Source organism: Xyrauchen texanus, chromosome 49 (assembly GCF_025860055.1).
Source record: "Xyrauchen texanus isolate HMW12.3.18 chromosome 49, RBS_HiC_50CHRs, whole genome shotgun sequence".
Lineage (NCBI taxonomy): Eukaryota > Metazoa > Chordata > Actinopteri > Cypriniformes > Catostomidae > Xyrauchen > Xyrauchen texanus.
Window position 1 is genome coordinate 21,376,956 of NC_068324.1, and position 16,331 is coordinate 21,393,286.

The 16,331-nt window shown below is 42.3% G+C and overlaps 5 non-coding genes across 5 annotated transcripts; 3 read left to right on the forward strand and 2 right to left on the reverse strand.

The window, feature by feature from the left end:
• Positions 1 to 1,796: 1,796 nt before the first annotated feature.
• trnaw-cca (transfer RNA tryptophan (anticodon CCA)) lies at positions 1,797 to 1,868 on the reverse strand. The gene has a single exon. It is a non-coding gene; the product is annotated as a tRNA-Trp (tRNA).
• Positions 1,869 to 2,087: 219 nt separating this feature from the next.
• trnae-uuc (transfer RNA glutamic acid (anticodon UUC)) lies at positions 2,088 to 2,159 on the forward strand. Its single transcript has one exon. It is a non-coding gene; the product is annotated as a tRNA-Glu (tRNA).
• An 896-nt stretch (positions 2,160 to 3,055) lies between these two features.
• trnaw-cca (transfer RNA tryptophan (anticodon CCA)) lies at positions 3,056 to 3,127 on the reverse strand. The gene has a single exon. It is a non-coding gene; the product is annotated as a tRNA-Trp (tRNA).
• Positions 3,128 to 3,358: 231 nt separating this feature from the next.
• Positions 3,359 to 3,430, forward strand: trnae-uuc (transfer RNA glutamic acid (anticodon UUC)). The gene has a single exon. It is a non-coding gene; the product is annotated as a tRNA-Glu (tRNA).
• A 1,008-nt stretch (positions 3,431 to 4,438) lies between these two features.
• Positions 4,439 to 4,510, forward strand: trnak-uuu (transfer RNA lysine (anticodon UUU)). Its single transcript has one exon. It is a non-coding gene; the product is annotated as a tRNA-Lys (tRNA).
• Positions 4,511 to 16,331: the final 11,821 nt, after the last annotated feature.

Here is a 16,331-nt window from a genome sequence, read left to right on the forward strand (position 1 = left end):
CAAAGACAATTATTTTTAAAAGGGAAAGTACTGGTTTTAAACTCCTTATTTTTATCTAAGATGTGGTATACTATAAATGTGGTTAGTCTGCCAACATGGGTGTATAAAAGAATAAAAACGTTTATTTAAAGAAAATTATGGAATGGTAAACCAGCTAAAATAGCGTATGATACAATAATTGGGGAGGTAGAAAAGGGAGGTTTGGGACTGATAGACCCAATGATAAGAAAGCAAAGTTTGAGAATAAAGACTGTAAAATCGTTTTAAAAAAAAGGATGATTTAATATGTAAAAAAATTATGAGTTTTTATATAAATAAGTGTGGAAAAATGGGGGGTGATTTATGGATGCGGTTTAAGGACAAATGGTCTGCACTTATATAGCACCTTTTTAAGCCTTAACAGTATTCAAAGCACTTTACATTGTGACTTATTCACCCATTCACACAAACATTCATACACCATGTAAGGTGCTAGCCTGCCATTGGGAGCAACTTGGGGTTCAGTGTCTTGCCCAAGGACACTATGGCATGTGGAGGCACGTGGGCTGGGATTTGAACCACCAACCCTGCGATTAGTGGTTGACACGCTGAGCTTTATTTTGATGCATCAAACATATGGAAAAATGTGAGAATTCATTTTAAGGATCCTATATTAGAAAATTGAGATTATTTATTAAGACACAATTGTATAAAGACAGACATGATATTGTGTAAAATTGGGCTGATCCAAGATGAAAAATGTAAAGTATGCATGGAAAAAAAAGAAGGTGTGATGCATTTGTTTGTAAATTGTAAAAAGTGAAATGGTTTTATGAAAATGTTAAAAAAGATGATAGGTGACTTTTTATTTGATAAAAGAATAATTCTAGAAGAATGGGAAACTATGTTTTATTTGGATTTAATGGTAAAGCAAAAAATAAATTTGCTCTTAATTTAATGCTAACAGTTGCAAGATTTGCAATATGGAGAAGAAGAAATCTAATGAAACAAAAGAAAATAGAACTTCAAATAAGTGTTTTTTATAAACAGATCTTGAGCAATGAATTGAACGTATTACATGATTATTTTAACATGAATGAGAAAATAGAAATATTTGAAGAATGCATATAAATTATCTAATTTTGTTACAGAAAAAAAGGATACAATGCACACTCGTTCTGATTGTCCATTTATAATCTCCTGTTAAGATCACCAAAGATTTTGTAAATCACTATAAAGAGATTATACCTCCTTTGAGGAAGGCTTTTTCCAAATGACCAGCAAAGTGTTTGCTGTGTGAGTTCTTTCTTTTGTATAAGTTTAACTTTCGTACATGCACAGACATGAAAAAGTCAGCTGATAAAATTTGGAAAACCAAGTCTGGTGGCTCCACTGGTTAGCTTATGAGAAAATGTTGCTGCTCCTGACTGGTGTGACAATGCAGATTTCCTTCCAAGTGTCTTATGTTGTCTAGTGGTCAGGATTCCTGGTTTTCACCAGGCGGCTTGGGTTCCTCTCCCAGATTGGAAATTGATGACACTTTTATTGTTCTCCTCTGTAAATTACCCAAATCTGTTAGAGAAAAAGCATCCAAATCTTGCACGTCTCTTATAAACTTTCTCTCAAAATCACAAAACAGTTGCTAAATCAGCATGAAGGCACTCCAGGAGATTTGCAAGCTCCCAGCAAACAGAGACCAGAGCAAGGCATACTCTTCTTAGTGTTTGTGGCATTCATTCTTCAAGACATTCAGAGAGTGAACATTGGGAGTACAACACCACTTAAGTAGGGGAATCTGCTCTTCAAAAGGGAGTGCTTGACCTCGACGTGATTTGAACACACAACCTTCTGATGTGGAGTCAGACGCACTACCGTTGCGCCACGAGGTCTGGCTTTCTGCAATGAACCCCTTTGTAGTAGCTCCTCTGAGTAAGGCTTTTTCAAAATGACCCGCAAACTACACTACGAGGTCTTCTTCCATTTGCACAAGTGTAAAGGTCATATATGCTCAAACGTGAAAAAGTGAATTGTAATCATTTGGAAAACCAAGACTCTTGGCCCCACTGGCAAATATTGCAATGCCTCACTGGTATCATGATCATTTCGAGTCCCATATGGTCTAGTGGTCAGGACTTCTGGTTTTCACCCAGGTGGCCCTGGTTCAACTCCTGGTGTTGGAAGCTTTTTCTCACTTTTGTAGTAGTCTCTATAAATTAACTCATTTTGTTACAGAAAAAAGGATGCAACACACGCTCGTTCTGATTGTCCATTTATAATCTCCTGTTAAGATCACCAAAGATTTTGTAAATCACCATAAAGAGATTATACCTCCTTTGAGGAAGGCTTTTTCCAAATGACCAGCAAAGTGTTTGCTGTGTGAGTTCTTTCTTTTGTACAAGTTTAACTTTCGTACATGCTCAGACATGAAAAAGTCAGCTGATCAAATTTTAAAAACCAAGTCTGGTGGCTCCACTGGTTAGCTGATGAGAAAATGTTGATGCGCCTGACTGGTGTGACAATGCAGCTTTCCTTCTTATGTAATATAGTGGTCAGGATTCCTGGTTTTCACCCAGGTGGCCCGCTGGTGGCTCTACTGGTTAGCTGATGAGAAAATGTTGATGCGCCTGACTGGTGTGACAATGCAGCTTTCCTTCAAAGTGTCTTATGTAATATAGTGGTCAGGATTCCTAATTTTCAACCAGGTTGCTTTTCAAAGAATCTCATCTTGTCTAGTGGTCAGGAATCCTGGTTTTCACCAGGTGGCTTGGGTTCCTCTCCCAGATTGGAAATTGATGACACTTTTATTGTTCTCCTCTGTAAATTACCCAAATCTGTTAGAGAAAAAGCATCCAAATCTTGCACGTCTCTTATAAACTTTCTCTCAAGATCACAAAACAGTTGCTAAATCAGCATGAAGGCACTCCAGGAGATTTGCAAGCTCACAGCAAACAGAGACCAGAGCAAGGCATACTCTTCTTAATGTTTGTGGCATTCATTCTTCAAGACATTCAGGGAGTGAACATTGGGAGTACAACACACCTTAAGTAGGGGAATCTGCTCTTCAAAAGGAAGTGCTTGACCCCGACGTGATTTGAACACGCAACCTTCTGATCTGGAGTCAGACGCGCTACCATTGCGCCACGAGGTCTGGCTTTCTGCAATGAACCCCTTTGTAGTAGGTCCTCTGAGTAAGACTTTTTCAAAACGACCCGCAAACTACACTACGAGTTCTTCTTCCGGTTGCACAATTGTAAAGGTCATATATGCTCAAACGTGAAAAAGTCAGTTGTAATCATTTGGAAAACCAAGGCTCTTGGCCCCACTGGTTGATGGATTGGCAAATATTGCAATGCCTCACTGGTATCGTGCTCATTTTGAGTCCCATATGGTCTAGCGGTCAGGATTCCTGGTTTTCGCCCAGGGGGCCTGGGTTCAGCTCCCGGTATGGGAAGCTTTTCTCACTTTTGTAGTAGCCTCTATAAATTAACTCATTTTGTTACAGAAAAAAAGGATACAATGCACACTCGTTCTGATTGTCCATTTATAATCTCCTGTTAAGATCACCAAAGATTTTCTAAATCACTATAAAGAGATTATACCTCCTTTGAGGAAGGCTTTTTCCAAATGACCAGCAAAGTGTTTGCTGTGTGAGTTCTTTCTTTTGTACAAGTTTAACTTTCGTACATGCACAGACATGAAAAAGTCAGCTGATAAAATTTGGAAAACCAAGTCTGGTGGCTCCACTGGTTAGCTTATGAGAAAATGTTGCTGCTCCTGACTGGTGTGACAATGCAGATTTCCTTCCAAGTGTCTTATGTTGTCTAGTGGTCAGGATTCCTGGTTTTCACCAGGCGGCTTGGGTTCCTCTCCCAGATTGGAAATTGATGACACTTTTATTGTTCTCCTCTGTAAATTACCCAAATCTGTTAGAGAAAAAGCATCCAAATCTTGCACGTCTCTTATAAACTTTCTCTCAAAATCACAAAACAGTTGCTAAATCAGCATGAAGGCACTCCAGGAGATTTGCAAGCTCCCAGCAAACAGAGACCAGAGCAAGGCATACTCTTCTTAGTGTTTGTGGCATTCATTCTTCAAGACATTCAGAGAGTGAACATTGGGAGTACAACACCACTTAAGTAGGGGAATCTGCTCTTCAAAAGGGAGTGCTTGACCTCGACATGATTTGAACACACAACCTTCTGATGTGGAGTCAGACGCACTACCGTTGCACTACGAGGTCTGGCTTTCTGCAATGAACCCCTTTGTAGTAGCTCCTCTGAGTAAGGCTTTTTCAAAATGACCCGCAAACTACACTACGAGGTCTTCTTCCATTTGCACAAGTGTAAAGGTCATATATGCTCAAACGTGAAAAAGTGAATTGTAATCATTTGGAAAACCAAGACTCTTGGCCCCACTGGCAAATATTGCAATGCCTCACTGGTATCGTGCTTGTTTTGAGTCCCATATGGTCTAGCGGTCAGGATTCCTGGTTTTTGCCCAGGGGGCCTGGGTTCAACTCCCGGTATGGGAAGCTTTTCTCACTTTTGTAGTAGCCTCTATAAATTAACTCATTTTGTTACAGAAAAAAAGGATACAACGCACGCTCGTTCTGATTGTCCATTTATAATCTCTTGTTAAGATCACCAAAGATTTTGTAAATCACCATAAAGAGATTATACCTCCTTTGAGGAAGGCTTTTTCCAAATGACCAGCAAAGTGTTTGCGGTGTGAGTTCTTTCTTTTGTACAAGTTTAACTTTCGTACATGCTCAGACATGAAAAAGTCACCGGATAAAATTTTAAAAACCAAGTCTTGTGGCTCCACTGGTTAGCTGATGAGAAAATGTTGATGCACATGACTGGTGTGACAATGCAGCTTTCCTTCAAAGTGTCTTATGCAATATAGTGGTCAAGATTCCTGGTTTTCTCCCACGTGGCCCGCTGGTGGCTCTACTGGTTAGCTGATGAGAAAATGTTGATGCGCCTGACTGTTGTGACAATGCAGCTTTCCTTCAAAGTGTCTTATTTAATATAGTGGTCAGGATTCCTGGTTTTCAACCAGGTTGCCTTTCTAAGAATATCATCTTGTCTAGAGGTCAGGATTTCTGGTTTTCACCAGGTGGCTTGGGTTTCTCTCCCAGATTGGAAATTGGTGACACTTTTATTGTTCTCCTCTGTAAATTACCCAAATTTGTTAGAGAAAAAGCATCCAAATCTTTAACGTCTCTTATTAACTTTCTCTCAAGATCACAAAACAGTTGCTAAATCAGCATGAAGGTACTCCAGGAGATTTGCAAGCTCCTAACAAACAGAGACCAGAGGAAGGCATACTCTTCTTAGTGTTTGTGGCCTTCATTCTTCAAGACATTGAGGGAGTGAACAAACTACACTACGAGTTCTTCTTCCGGTTGCACAAGTGTAAAGGTCATATATGCTCAAACGTGAAAAAGTCAGTTGTAATCATTTGGAAAACCAAGGCTCTTGGCCCCACTGGTTGATGGATTGGCAAATATTGCAATGCCTCACTGGTATGGTGCTCATTTTGAGTCCCATATGGTCTAGCGGTCAGGGTTCCTGGTTTTCACCCAGGTGGCCTGGATTCAACTCCCTGTATGGGAAGCTTTTCTCACTTTTGTAGTAGCCTCTATAAATTAACTCATTTTGTTACAGAAAAAAGGATACAACGCACGCGCGTTCTGATTGTCCATTTATAATCTCCTGTTAAGGTCACCAAAGATTTTTTAAATCACCATAAAGAGATTATACCTCCTTTGAGGAAGGCTTTTTCCAAATGACCAGCAAAGTGTTTGCTGTGTGAGTTCTTTCTTTTGTACAAGTTTAACTTTTGTACATGCTCAGACATGAAAAAGTCACCTGATAAAATTTGAAAAACCAAGTCTTGTGGCTCTACTGGTTTTCTGATGAGAAAATGTTGATGCGCCTGACTGGTGTGACAATGCAGCTTTCCTTCAAAGTGTCTTATGTAATATAGTGGTCAGGATTCCTTGTTTTCACTCTGGTGGCCCGCTGGTGGCTCTACTGGTTAGCTGATGAGAAAATGTTCATGCGCCTGACTGGTGTGACAATGCAGCTTTCCTTTAAAGTGTCTTATGTAATATAGTGGTCAGGATTCCTGGTTTTCAACCAGGTTGCTTTTCAAAGAATCTCATCTTGTCTAGTGGTCAGGATTCCTGGTTTTCACCAGGTGGCTTGGGTTCCTCTCCCAGATTGGAAATTGATGACACTTTTATTGTTCTCCTCTGTAAATTACCCAAATCTGTTAGAGAAAAAGCATCCAAATCTTGCTTGTCTCTTATTAACTTTCTCTCAAGTTCACAAAACAGTTGCTAAATCAGCATGAAGGCACTCCAGGAGATTTGCAAGCTCCCAGCAAATAGAGACCAGAGCAAGGCATACTCTTCTTAGTGTTTGTGGCATTCATTCTTCAAGACATTCAGGGAGTGAACTGTTAGGGGTATAACAGTTTTGACCCAGACCAGATATGGAGAAAGAAAACCAGGAGTCAAGAAGTTCAATTAAAGAATCCAAATTTTACTGAAGAATAATTTGCAGTGAAATTGGTACAGCCAACGGCAAAGTCTCACGAGGAGATCGATAGCTAACTCATACATTACACAAAATCTTACATCAATTATACCATTTGCAAGGAGTACATTCTATTATTTCACTCCTGATTGGCTAAAAGAACATAAAGTCACAACATATAGATTGCCATGCCCTATCAACATTAATCAGCGCAATTGTCGTCCTGGATCGAGATTTACATCTGAAGTGACCTCGCAGATGGTCTCAGGGTGTCTTCTAGTCTGCCTGCTGTTGATTCCTAGGTTCAAAACCTGGGTAGAAGGTCAAATGCACACACAAAACACTGACGAGCAACAGTTCTTCTCTGGGCACAGGAGAGCCAGAGCACACATTATCAGGTCATTTAAGCCAAAACAAGAGAGATAAAATTTTCACTCCTCAGGCATAGGAGAGGGTTAAAAATAACATACATTTCTTCCCTAAAGAAATAATAATAGAAAATCACACTTCTACTATTCAGGTAATATTGCATAGGTTTTTAACCCATATAATTAATCATAGAAAAGTAACGATCAAACACAGAACATATGTTTAACATTCTCCCTGCCCCCTCTCATCACAGCTAAGCTTATCCCCAAAGGACCTTCAGACTATGGGCAGGACAGAGAGAGAGACTCTGGAATGTTCCTTAAAAGACACTAGTTAACATTCCAACACTCATATGATTCAAAGTATATTTCAGTTATGCATAAGAAAATAGAATTGATTATGTTATCATGCATATAGTTAATTCATCACTTTATTAAAGAAGTTAAGCAACAGAATATAGATAGATATTGATATAAAAGGATATATATATGTATTGATATATCTGAAGAGACAAGGGATTTTTGACCCTCACCCTTCAGTCCCCCGTTTTAGACCAATGTGGGGTCCAATACCGCCACGTCTGGTCTACCAAGTGAGGTCACTACGGAAGGTGGAGTGGTAACGCATGCTTCCCTGACGGGTCACACTTGTCTCTTCGCCTCATTGCGGACATGCTGGATACTAAAAATTCCCAGTCCCCACGCAAAGGCTCTGCCACCTTCCACTCAAGTCAAGTCAAGTGGTTTTTATTGTCGTTTCAACCATATACAGTTAGTACAGTACACAGCAAAACAACGTTCAAAAGACAACGTTCCTCCAGGACCATGGTGCTACATAAAAACAACAAAGGACCAACATAGGACCACATGAGACTACACAACGAAATAAAATACCTATATAAACTACCTATATATATCTATATAAAGTGCATGTGCAAACATGTGCAAAAAGTACAGGACAGTACAACAAATTACTGACAATGAACAGGACAATAGACAGTGCAGCGCCGACCAGTACTCAGTAGTGCAAAAAGATGACAGTTTCTAAAAATGTAAACATAACATACTATGAGATAATGTTCTATGCACATAGCAGTTATTGAGGTAGCAGACAGTTATAAAGTGACAGTTATTAAAGTGCAACTCAGGACACGTGTGTGTGTGTCAAACCAGTCTCTGAGTATTGAGAAGTCTGATGGCTTGGGGGAAGAAGCTGTTACACAGTCTGGCCGTGAGGGCCCGAATGCTTCGGTACCTCTTGCCAGACGGGAGGAGGGTAAAGAGTTTGTGTGAGGGGTGTGTGGGGTCGTCCACAATGCTGGTTGCTTTGCGGATACAGTGTTTTTTGTAAATGTCTTTGATGGAGGGAAGAGAGACCCCAATGATCTTCTTAGCTGTCCTCACTATCCTCTGCAGGGCTTTGCGGTCCGAAACGGTGCAAGTCCCAAACCAGGCAGTGATGCAGCTGCTCAGGATGCTCTCAATAGTCCCTCTATAGAATGTAGTGAGGATGGGGGTTGGGAGATGTGCTTTCCTCAGCCTTCGAAGAAAGTAGAGACGCTGCTGGGCTTTCTTGGTGATAGAGCTGGTGTTGAGGGACCAGGTGAGGTTCTCCGCCAGGTGAACACCAAGAAATTTGGTGCTCTTGACGATCTCCACAGAGGAGCCGTCGATGTTCAGCGGAGTGTGTTCACCTTGTGCTCTCCTAAAGTCAACAACCATCTCTTTTGTTTTGTCGACATTCAGGGACAGGTTGTTGGCTCTACACCAGTTCGTCAGCCGCTGCACCTCCTCTCTGTATGCTGACTCGTTGTTCTTGCTGATGAGACCCACCACGGTCATGTCATCAGCTGAACTTGATGATGTGATTCGAGCTGTGCATTGCTGCACAGTCGTGAGTCAGCAGAGTGAACAGCAGTGGACTGAGCACACAGCCCTGGGGGCCCCAGTGCTCAGTGTGGTGGTGGTGGAGATGCTGTTCCCGATCCGGACTGACTGAGGTCTCCCAGTCAGGAAGTCCAGGATCCAGTTGCAGAGGGAGGTGTCCAGGCCCAGCAGGTTCAGCTTTCCAATCAGGTGCTGGGGAATGATTGTGTTGAATGCTGAGCTGAAATCTATGAACAGCATTCGAACGTATGAGTCCTTATTGTCTAGGCCCTCACAACAGGGCCTGGATGTTATCCTTCTTAAGTTTCTCTTTCAAGCGTCTCGTCAGTTTTCTCAGTCGGTACTCCTCCTCGGAAGGGTTTAAGTTACTGCAAGCCGACCTGCATACATAAGAAAAACAGAAACGAACACACAACCACACACACAGACAGAGGACACCCACTCCCCATCCACCGACCTTTTTGCATAATGAGGGTAGTATCGGGATAATTTGGGGAGTGACCAAGCCAATAGGTCACTGTCTCATTTCCGTCCAGACGATAACAACGATCATTTACCTTTTAGTACATAGTCGGAATTAAATTTAAACCCTCAGTTGAATTTAGACATGGGGATTGTACCCATGATGGACGGTTATCGATCTCCTCGCAATCCCAATGAGTTGAAAATGCATGGAATCTCCCTGTCCAAATTGAAATTTGAATCCACATCAAAAATGATAAATCGATCAGAATTAAAAATACCAACGAGAGCGGAAGTACCAATCGGATGAAAGCTCGTTTCACTTTCAGTCATCGGATTCAGCCATCTGTAATGATAAAACATTTGTTGTAGAATTTTAACATACACGACAGACATTTAATGATCCCGAGGTAGTAAGTTGTTACACTTTTCAAGTGGTTTCACCTGTGACCAATGTCTCCATACGGTACCCAAAACCCCCCTGTCCAGTAGAACAGAGGTGTTAGTGGTCAATACCACCTGATAAGGCCCATGAAATTTCGGACCTAAGGGGGGAAACTATCTCCCGCTGTAACATTACATTGTCACCTATTTCAGGCAAAGCAGGCATGTCTTTTTGCTCAACATTATCTCGATCTGCTTGTCGTGTGCTAACACTAACCCGTGTGTCTCGCAGACTGTCATCCAAAGCTTTCAGATAATTTTGTAAAGCGTCTTTCAAAGGCCCGGATGGTCCCTCGTGTTGCAAGGGGGCATCCCAGGGCAGCCGCATGTAGCGACCTGTCATTACCTCAAAAGGGCTGAGCTGTGTAGTCTTGTTAGGGCTGGCTCTCATGCTTAACAAAATCGCTGGGACAACCGCATGCCACCCTTTCCCCCACTCCAACAATCTCTTTCTCAATGAAGTTTTAAGCGTACGATTAGTGCGTTCAATAGATCCGCTAGATTGGGGCCTAAATGGAATGTGAAAGTGTTGCCTCACCCCCATCAATTTCATGACATTTTTTCATCACCTTCCCAGTAAAATGTGTACCCTGATCTGAATCAATTTGTAAGGGCAAACCCCATCTTGGGAAAACTTCATTCAACATAATCTTGGCGGTTGCATCTGCGGTGCAGTTTCTCAGTGGAAATGCCTCAACCCATCTGGAAAACAGATCAACAATCATTAGAATGTGTGTAAAACCTCCACTAGGGGGCAGTGGACCTATGAAATCAATTTGGAGGTGTGTCCACGGCCCTTGAGGTCGAGGGGCATGTCCTAAGGGAATTTTCAGCTTAGAAGAAGAATTAACCTTAAGGCATACTAGACATCTCTTACAAAAATCATTGCAAGAAGCCCTCAGTCGTGGTCACCACCAGGTTTTGGAAATCATTGCATGTAGTTTTTCAGGACCTGCATGTGCCAAACCATGATACAAAGACATTAGTTCAGTTCGAGCAGAAACAGGACAAACAAAATGCTCATTAAATTTCCACAGTCCTTCTGCATCTTTCTGAGCTCCTAATTTTGTCCATTGTTCTATCTCTTCAGGGTCATCCTCATCATAGAGTTTAAAAATGTCTCTGGGGGTCTTACTCTCCTGAGGAGCAAGAGCCATATCACTCACACAAGTCTCAGTCCGTGTTGCAGCCTCTCTGGCAGCTGTGTCAGCAGCTCGGTTTCCTGCGGCCTCAGGAGATTTGTCCGTTGCATGGCCAGTGACTTTGATAACTGCTCCTGTTGCAGGAAGATCACAGGCATTCATAAGTTCTTTTTCCTGCTGTTGATGAGAGATCGGCAGACCGGCAGTGGTTAGAAATCCTCTGCGTCTCCACACAGGGCCGAAGTCATAAACAGCACCATATGCATAACGGCTGTCAGTGTAAACATTGACTCGTTTCCCCTGGCCATACTGCAATGCTCGTGTCAATGCGACCAGCTCGGCCACTTGAGGCCCTCCTCCTGAAAGAGAACCACAGTCAACAGTTTCACCATGTTCATTTACAACAGCCCAGCCAGTGAAGCGTTTTCCCTGTTCATGAAAGCTGGAACCATCCACGAACAGCTTCATGGCATCAGAAAGTGGTTCAGATTGAAGAGGGCTCTGGCTGTCCGTCTCGATCAGTCGGGCACAGTTGTGTGCAGTTCCTTCTTCTGGAAGCAAGGAGGCAGGGTTGATAGCAGTTTCAATGTCAATATTTATATCCACATTTTTACTCAAGAGAATGGCCTCCCATTTAGCTCGTCTTTGATTAGAGATAGAGCCTAAACGAGTGTTTGTTAACAGTTTCAGAATCTGGTGTCTAGTGTGCGGTATCACCTTCTGATGAGTCACAATGTCCGCTGTAATCTTTACAGCCCACTCTGCACAGTCGCATATCAACAGGCACGGATGCTGTCCTGCCACTGAAACAGGAATAGGAGCCGAATAATATCCTACCATCCCATAGGAGTTTCTTCCTGGAACCCTTTGACCCAGGGCCGCTGAATAGGATCGAGTTCCCACCCATGTCCATAGATGGAACGGCCTGCTGGCATCGGCATGACGTAATGCTGAGGAGGAAGCAAGAGTTTCTTTGATACTCACAAACGCCTCCTCCATCTCCTCAGTCCAGTCGATCAGCTCCGATCCAGGTTTTCCTCCTTTCAGCGCCTCTGTGAGTGGTTTAGAAAGTTCAGTGTATTCAGAAACATACTGGCGGCAATAATTCAAAAGACCCATTACTTGCCTTAGACCAGTAACCGTGTTTGGTTTTGGAAGTTCAATGATAGCTTTAACTCGTTCAGGAGTGATGCGTCTGTCGTGCACACCCACAATTTGCCCCAAATAAGTCACTTCAGGAAGTGCCAGCTGTGCTTTCTTCAAGTTCACTTTGAATCCCCCGTTTTGGAGGGCATTCAAAACAGTCTGTACAGCAGTCAAATGTTTGAACTTGGTTGGACTAGCAATTCAAATGTCATTCACATATTGTAGAACAACAGATCCGTCATATTCAAGTTGTTTTCTTACCGGATCAATGAAGGATGCTAGTACCTGATGAAACAGTGTGGGTGAGTTGCAGAAACCTTGTGGCAAACGACTCCATGTCCATTGGCAACCCCTGCTGGTGAAAGCAAATCTGCCTTGGTCCTCCTTGGCTAGGGGACAAGTCCAAAAACCATTAGAAATGTCTAAAGCAGTAAAAAGACAATGTTCAGAACCTATCTCATGTAGGATAGTTGCGGGATTGGCCACCAGAGGGTGCATTTTCTCAGACACTGAATTCAGAGAAGTGTAATCAATGGTCAAACGCCAGCTCCCATCTAGCTTTTTGACAGGCCACATAGGGGAATTAGTGGGAGAGGAACAGGGAATCACAATCCCCCGTTTGCATAATTCATCTACAACAGTGTCAGCCCCCCCTCGAGCATCATTTTTCAAAGGATATTGTCTTTTGGCTTCATGCAAAGGACCTGGGATGCTCAGTGGCTGAATCTGTGCTAAACCACAATCATATTTATCTTTTGCCCATACATCAGGGAATTTGGAAATTATAAACTTCCACTCAGAGCGAGTCTCAGTTAGACTAACAGATCCTGCCACTGCACATTTTCGCTCATGGTGGGGGCCACTCTGAGATAAGCGAATTGTTTCATTGCAGCCAAGCACCCACAGAGAATAATAAAGAGAAATAAACTCAAAATGCCTCCAGTCAATATTCATAATTAAAGAAACAATGAGCCAAATTGTTAAATCTGCACTTATCATCTGCAAAGTATGCAATACAGTGGCTTTTTACACAGTGTTAGAAGTGATCTCAAGATCGAGATCTGTAATTGATACAGTCGCGCCTGTGTCAATCAAAATAAGGCATCCTTCACACTCATCATCGGCTAGCTGGAATACAAAATGAAATGTTAAGAAGTTTGCTAGAGACTGAACACCACAGACCACATTCATCTTCATAAATGCTCCTATACTTTTGCTGTGTTTCACGCCTGCATTTATTTAGCCCAATCTGTTGCTTTAATGCATTCTCTCACACAGGGGCCCACATCTGCTCACAGCAGACCACATTCAGTTTCATTGTGTTTTTTTTTTTTTTCAATGAAAGTGAATGGTGACTGAGGCTGAACGCTCTTTGGCCTTGATCACTGATAAAGTGTCTCAGTGTTCCCTGCTATCAAAATAGAACTGCATTTGTTTTTCTGTCAGGCAAGCTGAGCACACACATTTTCTGCCCAGAAAATCTTCTAAAATTTCACACTCTCATTTTCTGTGATTTTTTTTTGTTTACCACTTCGACAATGTCTAGCAGTGTGGCCCTCTCTGTTACAATTCCTGCATCTGTCAACAGGCTTGGTACAATCTCTAGAGGTATGACCTTTTTCGTCACAATTATAGCAGGTTATGTTATGGCGGGGGCTCATTTCCACTTCAACTGACACAGCAGATACTTTACCCACATTAACATCATCCTCACGTGTTTGCAAACGGCTCCAGCTTACAGAGCACCAACGAAGCAAATCCTCCCAATATCTAATGTCAATGGCACTGTTCAACAACATGTCTCGGTATTGTTTATTCAATCCGCCTGTAGCGGATTCTATCACTATGGCAGAATCAAGATCTTCTATGTTGTTGTTTGCAGCACAGTACGTTTCATAGGCTATGCGAAAGCACTCAATGTATTCTAAGGGGTTTTCGCCAGCCCTCTGTTTAATCTGTGTTACACTGGTCCAGGGAAAAGACCCCCGACCCAAAATATCTTTCACGCGTATCTTGTAATCTGAGTAAGCTTCAAAAAACTCAGGCCAATCTGTGGGGACTCTGGGGTGGAAAGGAGCAATCTGAACCGCCCTTAATTTGCTGGGGGGAACCAAACCCTCAACCAAAGACTGTATATCTGCCATCCCCAGATTCTGTTGCCTAGCAACGGCCTCTAGCCTGTCCCATAGAATTTTGTTTGGGTTATACAACTTAAACGGTTCCAACCCTGCAAGCAAACTGTTTTTCTCAGCAGCCGTGAGTCTGACCCATTGACCATCCTCACAGCCAGCCCCATCTCAGCATTCAATCCTCCCCTATCCTGATGTCGGATTGGGGCGCGAATGCCGTCTCAATGGGTTTAGACATTTCTCTGGGGACAAGTTAAGATTTCTGGCCCCGGTTTTTGCTTAATCTGCTTTGCTTGCACGGCAGGAATCTCTGAAATGTTATAAGGTGGGGCGCGAAACAGCCACATTCAACAATCTGCGCGCCTCAGCATATGGCCCATCGTTCTGATTATCAGTATGATCAACAGCTGAAAGCAGCCGCTGCCTGAGCAGTCTGAGAAGGGAAGGTGGGGGCCAAGGGAGGACGGAGAACTGTCTCATCTTTCACAGCACTTTCTGCTTTTTCACAAACAGCCTCAAAAACCCTTACTCAAACTTCACAAATCACAGCCGACTTCCTGCCCAATAATTTTTGCCACTCTATCACGCTGGGCAATCAAACTAGACCATCCGTCCATCATATTTGGAATTGCCTTTTCATGGTTTAACGGTATACCACCCAGTTTACAAATCCATGAATAGGCAAACACGGATAAATATTTGGCCCTATCAGCGTCTTTTTTGTTCTGCAGCCTAAATATAACAACACTTATCTTAAATACACCCTTGGTTTAAAATTCAATAACTTATTTGACTTCAGTTTAACGCAATACACTCAAAGCTTTATTGTTTGTCCAGATAATGTGATTTCCCAAATACAATTCAATCATTTAAAGTGATCACTCCTTTTATAATCTAAATATTCTTACTCATCACTTTGATATAAAAGGAGTTATGATCTGACACATGTCCATTCAACAGCTGCTCCCTCTCAGTTTAGTTAATCTTACATCAGGCTTCATTCATGACATGAAAAGAACAGCCCAAAAATAAACATTGTCCAGTCCGCTAAGAGTTAACTTTTTGATTTCATGCACATTTCTTCGATTTGAGCTCGTCAGAGCAGAGCTGTTTACAGCGTGTGCCCTCCTCATTTTGGTCAGAACTACTCAGAAAATTTTCTTTATCAGACATTTTTCTTGGTCACAGCTGAAAATCACTACCGAAAAGATTTTAGCAGCAAATATTTTACGTGGATAAATTAACTATAGCAACAGCAATACTGGATTTCTACCAATTTCACCACAAAGTATTCTTCACAAACATCCTGGTCACATATACTGATCCATACCAATTAGGGGCACAATTTATTTACTTACTTGGGACCGCTCCTGATGCATCCCTGGCAAAACAATCCCTATTGTATTTTATTTTATTTTATAACTAATATCTGAATCCCTAACTGCCTGATTCATTAAGCTCGGGGTACCCCTATCTGAGTTGGAAGAGACTGAGCAGGTTTACTGTGCCACTGGACCTCTCGTCCAGGGACGCACTCTGCCGGGGTGGTGCTTCACCCATGCCCACCTGGGCCCCCTCACAGAGCACGTTTCACTTGCGCTGTTTGCTGTTGCCCCTTAAACAGCTCTCTCAGTGACTTCTTATACTCTCAATAGTATAATTAAATTACTCTTCACACGCCTCGTCGGAGTGAAGCTCTCCCGCTCCCCTTCAAAATGTCTTCCAGTCAGATAGCCCTAACAATTAATAAAAAGCTTCCTTCCTTGTTTGCTGATTTGCCAGAGATGTCACCACGGAGTGATTGCCCACTAAATCCTCCACCAAACTGTCAGGGGTATAACAGTTTTGACCCAGACCAGATATGGAGAAAGAAAACCAGGAGTCAAGAAGTTCAATTAAAGAATCCAAAATTTACTGAACAATAGTTTGCAGTGAAATTGGTACAGCCAACGGCAAAGTCTCACGAGGAGATCGAAAGCTAACTCATACATTACACAAAATCTTACATCAATTATACCATTTGCAAGGAGTACATTCTATTATTTCACTCCTGATTGGCTAAAAGAACATAAAGTCACAACATATAGATTGCTATGCCCTATCAACAGTAATCAGCGCAATTGTCGTCCTGGATCGAGATTTACATCTGAAGTGACCTCGCAGATGGTCTCAGGGTGTCTTCTAGTCTGCCTGCTGTTGATTCCTAGGTTCAAAACCTGGGTAGAAGGT